The sequence below is a fragment of the Podarcis raffonei genome, chromosome 9, assembly GCF_027172205.1.
Source record: "Podarcis raffonei isolate rPodRaf1 chromosome 9, rPodRaf1.pri, whole genome shotgun sequence".
Taxonomy (NCBI): domain Eukaryota; kingdom Metazoa; phylum Chordata; class Lepidosauria; order Squamata; family Lacertidae; genus Podarcis; species Podarcis raffonei.
The window spans coordinates 13,509,839-13,519,366 of record NC_070610.1 but is presented as its reverse complement, the minus strand read 5'-3'; the positions used below and the strand labels follow the sequence as shown (position 1 = coordinate 13,519,366).

At 44.1% G+C, this 9,528-nt stretch overlaps 1 protein-coding gene across 1 annotated transcript in view; it reads left to right on the top strand.

Moving 5' to 3' along the window:
* The first annotated feature begins 557 nt into the window (after positions 1 to 557).
* The window catches only part of C9H4orf19 (chromosome 9 C4orf19 homolog), a 60,012-nt gene continuing 51,041 nt past the window's right edge, over positions 558 to 9,528 (top strand). Inside the window, exon 1 of the mRNA XM_053404073.1 lies at positions 558 to 915. The gene's annotated coding sequence lies outside the window, so the exon portion shown is untranslated. The remainder of the gene's footprint in view (positions 916 to 9,528) is intronic.

The window sequence follows — 9,528 nt, the reverse complement described above, 5'->3', positions numbered from 1 at the left end:
AAATCGTGCGGTGGTGCAGCAGCAGTGGGATGCCCCATTAGCTAAAGTGGTACCTCAGGTTAAGAACAGTTTCAGGTTAAGAACGGACCTCCGGAATGAATTAAGTTCTTAACCAGAGGTACCACTGTACTATGATTTTCTGCCCCTCGGGTTGCTGATAACAGTCACAAATCCAGGCTGGAGTTTTGTTTTGTTTTGGTAACCTGACGACCCTATTTACTGCTGGTAGAAATAACACACCCCAAAGGCACTTCTTGTCCCAGGGTCTCCTCATGTAAACAATGGCGGTGGTATTCTTTGGAAAGGAAATATCCAATAGAGACTTCTGACAGTGCTCTCCAATGCTACACCTGTAAGCTCAGGTGTCCCCTTGGGTGGAAAGGAGATCATGGGGAGCTTTTATTTCCATAGAGCGCTGCCAAGAGTAGTGGTGTTTGCAGTTCCTGAGCTCAATTCACCCAGCAGGAAGAGAGCTGTCGATTTTGTGACTTCCAGAGGGGGCAAAGTACCGAAAACACACAAAGGCACGGTCACAAGAACCTTGCTCGGATTGCTACAGAAATAGCCATTGTGTAGTAAAGCCATCACGTGGGCTGCTGGAGGTTTGTTTGCCCTCCCCCGCCCTCCATCCTGCAGGAGCAATGAAGTTTGGCAGGTTTCCTAGCTTGCAGGTAAAGGGTTACAGAGTCTAGGAAGTATTAAATGCAAACTTTAAAGGCTTTTATTTTCATCTTCCGTCACATGACTCCTGGGTGCCCAATGACACTCGCGACAGTGTCTCTCATTAGGAGGTCATGCAAACTCCCGCCTGCTAAAGGAGGCATATTTAGCATTCAAATGCAGAAGCCGGGCTTAAGCTATGGGAGATCCTAATCAGGAGCCAACTCCGTTTCCCCAACAGCGCAGAAGCTGCAGGTAAGCGAAGCTCTTCTCTCTTTCAAAACTTCTGCCACTTTCCCTGCGAGGCTTTTGAAACTGAGACACCTGGCATAATGTTCTCTGTTGTAGCAGAAGGACTGTGATGCTACTTTCGGATAGAAACCTATTAAGAGTTTCACCTGTTGCTGCAAGAAGCACTCTTGGGTTCTACTTTAAAACCAGCAAGTACGTTCCTCTAGCCATCAGTGGCTCCAGACTTTTGAAAACTTCTCGTTTGTGCATTTCTTCAACAGATGGGTTGAGGTTGAATGGCGCTGTCGACAGGTGTTTATCGTGGGAACAGGGCTACTCGTGCATGAAAGGCTTTTTGAAGCACCCACACAATGTTGAAAGCATCAGGTGCCAGCCTATATTTCCTCTCCCCAATTCCTTGGCAATTTAATCCAGATTTACCCTTGGGGTGGGATCTCCTAAAGTGGGGAGACTGTCTGTTGTCGGAGACCTCTTTGTGATTCTACCGGTTTGCAAATTAAGCCCCAAATTTGGAGCTGAATATCAGGTTGACAGACTCCTGACTTTAAATTGTAACGTGCACGGGGATGGGTAGCAATTGGTGGGAATTGCTTGGGGGGAAATAATATATATTTGGCACATGTCTCTCGAAAGTTTGTGATATGTTTTGTGTGAAAAGTGGCTTCGCCTATTGATTTCAAATTCCATGAAATTCAAGAGAATTCTTCTTACCATTGAAAAGAAGTGAATGCATTAAATGCACCTTTACAAACTTGTGTGTGATAACAGATACAGTGGTACCTCGGGTTAAGTACTTAATTTGTTCTGGAGGTCCATACTTAACCTGAAACTGTTCTGTACTTAACCTGAAACTGTCCGTACTTAACCTGAAACTTAACCTGAAGCACCACTTTAGCTAATGGGGCCTCCTGCTGCTGCCGCGCCGCCGGAGCACGATTTCTGTTCTCATCTTGAAGCAAAGTTCTTAACCTGAAGCACTATTTCTGGGTTAGCGGAGCCTGTAACCTGAAGCATATGTAACCTGAAGCGTATGTAACCCAAGATACCACTGTATACAGATGAGGATCTCTGATGAGTGTGTGTTTGGCAGGGAACGTGGGCAAAAACATCTCGCATAAGAAGCTAGTGGCTGGGGGTGTAAATGGGATTTTAAGGAAGCAAGTGAATAATGATAGAGTCTGAAAAAATAGCATGCTTCTGATTCTAAATCAGGTGCTGGCTGAGCTCAGCTGGGGCCACATTGGCAGAACTTGCTCAGCCCAGCTGAGCCAGGTCTATACTGGCTCAGCCAGCTTAAGCCAGTGAAACTTATTCTGGAATAAGTCCCCCAAAAGTGTGGTTTGGGGTATAGCAGGGGCAGGATGAGCAAGGAGAGACTTACAACTACAATCATACCTTGGTTTTTGAACAGCTTAGTTCTCGAACGTTTTGGTTCCTGAACACCAAAAACCCAGAAGTGACTGTTCCGGTTTGCGAACTATTTTTGGAAGCCGAACGTCCGATGGGGCTTACGCAGCTTCTGATTGGCTGCAGGAGCTTCCGCAGCCAATCAGAAGCCGCGCTTCGGTTTCCGAACGTTTTGGAAGTCGAACGGATTTCCAGAACAGATTCCGTTCGACTTCTAAGTTATGACTGTATTCCAAACCTCTTTTAGCACAGTCATGTGACATGGCAACCAAGAGTGTGTGAGGCCAAAATTTGGCGCCCCCAAATGGATCTTCTCAATTATGGATCTTCTCAATTTGGCACCCTGTTGGCTCTGTGCAGTTTAGGGGCAAATCCACCCACAGAGCCTGCCCTAAATCAGACACAACTGGTAAATTAACCAAATTTACATTGGCAAACAGAGTGCTGTAAGTCAAGTTCTATTGTAATGGCTTGTTTTCTTTCTGCCAGACTTGAGCCACCTCAGCTGTCAGTTGTCTCAATCCTGAATAGAGTTTGGAATAGGATGAATTTATGTTAGCATAAATTCCACTGGCTTCCTATACAGTACTTAGGATTGCTCTGAAACACACTTATTATGGCATAAGCTTTCACGAACTAGCATTGTCCTTTAGACATAAACCAATGAAAGTATGTGGTATATAATAAAAGTATTAGTATTTAAGATGTTGCCAGACTCTTAGTTCTGTTGCAGGGGGAAAAACAGTCACCTTTCTCCTTCGGGACAGTTCTGTTTTGGGAGGGAGCGGCCTATAAATCTAATGCTATGATTGTTCTAGAACACAATGCTGTTTTGCTGTGCTCAACTCACTGATCTTGTTAGTTGCTGTGTCTGACAATCCTGGTATCTATTTTCCTATCAGTTATTTCCATTGGGGATTTAAAGAGACTTTGTGCACATACTGTACAGCCTTGTAGATGTTTGCATTAAACATTTGAGGTGTCCCCTCGAAAAATTAGCTACAGTGTGTTACATACTGTAACTCATGCATTTGTAGTGGCTCTGGTGTGCATCTTAGAGAACTTCGCAAAACTCTAAAAAGAAAGTGTTGCTGTCTGAATTTAATAAACAATATGGGCATGCTGACTGCAGACCAATCAGTTAATCTCCTGGATCATTGATCTGAATCAGAAACCCTAGTATTACTGATTATTTTTATTTTTAAAGGGAGGGGTATCGAGTCATGAGGGACGCGGCTCCCTCGGCCAATAAAGCGAGATGAGCGCCGCAACCCCAGAGTCGGCCACAACTGGACCTAATGGTCAGGGGTCCCTTTACCTTTACCTTGTACAGTCATGAACCTCCTGCCATTTTTTCTAGTTATGCCCAAGATTATGGTGATCGGTGGCTTCTGATTCAGGAGCAGAGGTCTTGACCATTCTAGATGAAGTCATTCTTCTTCCAAAGGTGAGGTAACTGCATCCTGAAAGGAGTTTCAGGATCCATCTTGGTATTCAAGGGTCCCCTTGTGGCGACCAAGTGAAAGGAGTGTTTTATATCTTGTTAACTACATTAGAAGGGAAGCAGGTGGCGCTGTGGGTTAAACCACAGAGCCTAGGGCTTGCCGATCAGAAGGTCGGCAGTTTGAATCCCCTTGACGGGGTGAGCTCCTGTTGCTCGGTCCCTGCTCCTGCCAACCTAGCAGTTCAAAAGCACGTCAAAGTGCAAGTAGATAAATAGGTACCACTCCGGCGGGAAGGTAAACGGCGTTTCCGTGCGCTGCTCTGGTTCGCCAGAAGCGGCTTAGTCATGCTGGCCACATGACCCGGAAGCTGTACGCCGGCTCCCTCGGCCAATAAAGCGAGATGAGCGCCGCAACCCCAGAGTCGTCCACGAGTGGACCTAATGGTCAGGAGTCCCTTTACCTTTACCTAACTACATTAGAAATTTGCTTGGAACTTGCAGCTGTTTCAGAGTCATTAATTAATGCCAATATTAGTGAGCTTATTTCACCAATGCTGAAGGAACTGAGTTTCAAAGTGCTGGTCTTGTCCGTCAAAGCCCTATATTGCTTGGGCTCTGCATATCTTGTGAGATGTCTACTCCAACCTTCTGAGGTCTACAGGGGAAGCCCCTGATGTAGGGCAGAGCCTTCTCGATGGTGGCACCACTTTTTGATACTAAGGAAAGAAAACAGGAGAGGAAGCTGGCAATCTACTCAAATCTAGGGCATGCTATGGATGAAGCCTTGACTTTGGAGTGATCTTGACTGCAGTTGTTGGCAGAACTGATGGTGTATCGTGGAATCAGTTTCAGCTTAGACTGGAACTATTAAATGGTATCAAACACAGTGGTATCTCAGGTTAAGTACTTAATTCGTTCCGGAGGTCTGTTCTTAACCTGAAACTGTTCTTAACCTGAAGCACCACTTTAGCCTTCTGCTGCTGCCACGCCACCGGAGCACAATTTCTGTACTCATCCTGAAGCAAAGTTCTTAACCTAAAGCACTATTTCCGGGTTAGCAGAGTCTGTAACCTGAAGCGTCTGTAACCTGAAGCGTATGTAACCTGAGGTACCACTGTACAGTCATGCCTCAGGTTACAGACGCTTCAGGTTGTGTTTTTTTGGGTTACGGACGCGCCAAAACCCAGAAGTACCAGAATGGGTTACTTCCGGGTTTTGGCAGTCGTGCATGCGCAGAAGCGCTAAATCACACTTTGCGCATGTGCAGAAGCGCCGAATCACAACCTGCACGTGCACAGACGCGGCGCTGCAGGTTGCGAACTCTGCGGGTTGCGAACGTGCCTCCCGCACAGATCACGTTCGCAACGGAAGCGTCCACTGTACTCACTTTAAGGGAGGGTGGTGGTGCGGGTTGTGACAGAAAAACAGATCTATCAAAATCTGTTTTGCATGATACTGAAGTGGTATCTCTGTCTTCATAGTCTCTGAACACCAGATACAGGGAATAAATATCAGAATGGGGTTGTTGTCTTTTCTATGGCCTATTTGTAAGGTATTTGGAACCATGTGGCTAGCCACTGAATGCCAGGCGAAATGAACTCTCAGTCAGTTCTTACGTTCTTGGAACTTATAGATGTTTCCCACTGAAAAGTAAGGGACAAGAAGTGCTTAGCTGAATGGCCCCTATACATATATATATCTATTTAAGGAAATACAGACGATTGCTGCTACTGTTTGCTTGCTACGTCGCCAGTGTGGGGAGGGAGTGGCCACCAAGCTCTTTTATTGTGCCTTCACTTTTATTTTAAATAACGACTGTACATAGTAGCTGGGTGGGTCCTGGACATCCAGCATTGTAAGATACTCAAAGGTAAATGTGAGAGAGATGTTTAGTGACGTCATATGTTCCTGGAACACTTTAAAAGAGAATAGCAAATATTTGATCAGGGAGGTAAATACAACTGTTCAATGTCTTTGGCACAACACCAATAAACCATTCCTAAGCGAATCTTGTCTTAGTCTGGATTTCATACCCACATTATTCAGAAGTGGCAAACAGAGCTTAGTGTAAACTGGCTTTTTATAAATTGTCTCCAACGTATATTGGAATACAGTGGTCCCTCGGGTTATAGACGCTTCAGGTTACAGATGCTTCAGGTTACAGACTCTGCTAACCCAGAAATAGTACCTCGGGTTAAGAACTTTGCTTCAAGATGAGATCAGATATCGTCCTCCGGTGGCTAAAGTGGTACCTCAGGTTAAGAACAGTTTCAGGTTAAGAACGGATCTCCGGAACGAATTAAGTTCTTAACCCGAGGTACCACTGTAGTCCTTTTGGACACTATCTCTAAAGCGTTATGAAAATATTAAATGCATATTATCCAGAAGTGCTCTTCCTGTACTTGTAACTCTCCTTTTCTCCCTGCCTGAGGGCTTCCTTGCACATTGCAGAAATCACTTTTCCACTTCCTATGCATTTACAGTAATTTTCTCTGCACCAGCAAAACTTTTTTGAGTCCCTGCTGAAGGCATTTAAACATGCCTACCCAGATGTTTAGAAAGTTTGTAGGAGATTTAATTTGTTTTAGTCTATTTTATTGCCGTTTTAACCTTCTGCGTGTTATCAATTATGGTTGTCAATTTTTTAGCAGTTATTTTTATTTTGTAAACTGCTCTGAGGTTTTTCTAAAAGCAAGCGGTACATAAATTTTGTGAAATAAATGAATAGCATCTCCTGCTCTGGCTTTCGGAGCAAAGTGTGTTGATAAACTGACCATAATGGTGTGTGGGTGCTGCTTTTAACTTACCAAGATTTAATAAAATGCCTAATCCCACAATGAAATTGCTTGTGCTTATTATAGCACAAGGGTGGCCAACTCCCAAGAGACTGTGATCTACTCACAGAGTTAAGAGCCAGTGATCTACCTGTGATCTACCACAGACATCCAGTGATCTACCAGTAGATCACGATCTACCTGTTGGACGTGCCCGTTATAGCACAATTGCAATTCAAACACATTTTACTGTCTGTTGTGGAAAGTAGCCAGTGTGCTGTCATTCTGTAGCCATTGAATGTTGTTCATTGCATTATTTATTGTGGTTCACCTGCCCTTAGGATTTTATCCTTAGAAATAAAAATAAAAGAAATAAAAAGGTGTGGTTCACCTGCCCTTAGGATTTTATCCTTAGAAAGTAGCCAGTGTGCTGTCATTCTGTAGCCATTGAATGTTGTTCATTGCATTATTTATTGTGGTTCACCTGCCCTTAGGATTTTATCCTTAGAAATAAAAGGTGTATACCCCCCCAAACCTCAGAGTGACCCTGAGTCTGCTAATACCTTCCTCCTAGACAAAGGTGGTACTGGTGACTTGGTTACACTTGCATGAGCAAAGGAATGCTTAGAACTGGAACTACAGCGAATTACAGTGATAAATTTGGCACTTTAGCGCCAACAAATGCTGGTCCAAAATCTTTTCCCTGAGGCAGCCGCTTCACGCTGCCTATTTACACAGGAATTCCCTTGATCTCTCAACCTGAGCCTCCTGGTCCACACACTGTGTTGTTTTACAGGTGAAACTCAGAAAATTAGAATATTGTGGAAAAGTTCATTTATTTCAGTAATGCAACTTAAAAGGTGAAAGTAATATATGAGATAGACTCATGACATGCAAAGCGAGGTATGTCAAGCCTTTATTTGTTATAATTGTGATGTTTATGGCATACAGCTGATGAAAACCCCAAATTAACCATCTCAGAAAATTAGAATATTAAATGAAATCAGCAAAACAAGGACTGCAAATAGAGCAATATTGGACCTCTGAGAAGTAGAAGCATGCACATGTACTCAGAACTTGGTTTGGGCCCCTTTTGCATCAATTACTGCCTCAATGTGGCGTGGCATGGATGCTATCAGCTTGTGGCACTGCTGAGGTTTTATGGAAGACCAGGAAGCTTCAATAGCAGCCTTCAGCTCTTCTGCATTGCTCGGTCTCATGTCTCTCATCTTTCTCTTGGCAATGCCCCATAGATTCTCTATGGGGTTCAGGTCAGGCGGGTTTGCTGGCCAATCAAGCACAGTAATCCCATGGGCATTACTGTGGTTTTGATATTTTTGGCAGTGTAGGCAGGTGACAAAGTCCTATTGGAAAATGAAATCAGCATCCCCATAAAGCTCATCTGCGGAAGGAAGCATGAAGTGCTCCAAAATCTCCTGGTAGACGGCTATGTTGACCCTGGACTTAATGAAGCACAGTGGACCAACACCAGCTGGTGACATGGCTCACCAAATCTCTTTTCTGATGAGAGCAGCTTTTGCATCTCACTAGGAAACGAAGGACCCAGAGTCTGGAGGAAGAATGGGGAGGCACACAATGCCAGATGCTTGAAGTCCAGTGTGAAGTTTCTACAGTCTGTGTTGATTTGGGGAGCCATGTCATCAGCAAACTTTTTCAACAGGGGGCCGGTCCACTGTCCCTCAGACCTTGTGGGAGGCCGGACTATATTTGGGGGGGGGAGAGAAAAGAACAAATTCCTATGCCCCACAAATAACCCAGGGATGCATTTTAAATAAAAGCACACATTCTACTCATGTAAAAACACCAGGCAGGCCCTACAAATCACCCAGAGATGTATTTTAAATAAAATACATTCTACTCATGTAAAAACACACTGATTCCCAGACCATCCAAGGGCTGGATTGAGAAGGCGATTGGGCTGGATCCAGCCCCCAGGCCTTAGTTTGCCTACCCATGGTCTAATTCCCCGCTTTCATCACAACTGTGATTTTCACATTAGTCTGACTATCTGTGATTGTTATTCTCCTACAGACTGTGGTGAGTCAAAAAGCAGCCTTTTCACAGAATCATAGAGTTGGAAGGGATCACGAGGGTCATCTAGTCCAACCCTCTGCAATGCAGGTATCTTTTGGCCAGTTTGAGACTTGAACCCACAACCCTCAGATTAAAAGACTCATGCTCTACCGACTGAGCTCTCTCTTTTAACAAGTTAATTTTCCCACTACCATAATTTATGGCAGGAGGGAAATCTAAATGATCTGTTGCTGTCGTCGCTGACAATTGTTTCCATTGTGACTCACGCATCACCCGTTCCATTTCACACGGTCATAAATTCCAGAAACGTTCATCTGTGTGCAAAATCAAAGAAGGGTTTAAAAAGTTCTATATAGGCCAAGTAGGTGCTACGGAAAAATTAGTGTTCAATCTTAAATACAGTCAAGGGGCAATTCTCTGTTGCCCCAGAGTGCGGGACTGGATCTAATGGGCTTAAGTTACAGGAGGGTCAGTTCAGGTTCAACATGCAGAGAAAAATGCTGTTTGCAATAAAAAATCATCAATCTTTATTATGGTCCAGAGACCCAACAAATCATTACAAAGCAATACACAATTCACACAGCCTACCTCCAGGTTAAGCAAGCATATTGTTTAGAATATAGGGATCATTTGTTCTTGCAACCACCAATAGAAACTTTGCCACTGCTAATGTTCTAGCATTTGTCCGGTCTTCCAATAGGAACCTGTCATAGTGAGCCTCTGATTTTCCTGGGAAAGGTACCAGCAAGGATAGTATCAGTTCAGCCCTGGCTTGCTCATATTTTGCACAATGCAACAAAATATATTTTATGGAATCGAAGTCTTGAGCACACAAGCAAAGTCTGTCCTGTTAGGGAACTCCTCTCAACCTGCCATCCGACACTGCAGAAGGAAAGACATTTAGTCTGGCTTTGGTGAAAAGCCTTCGATAGTTTG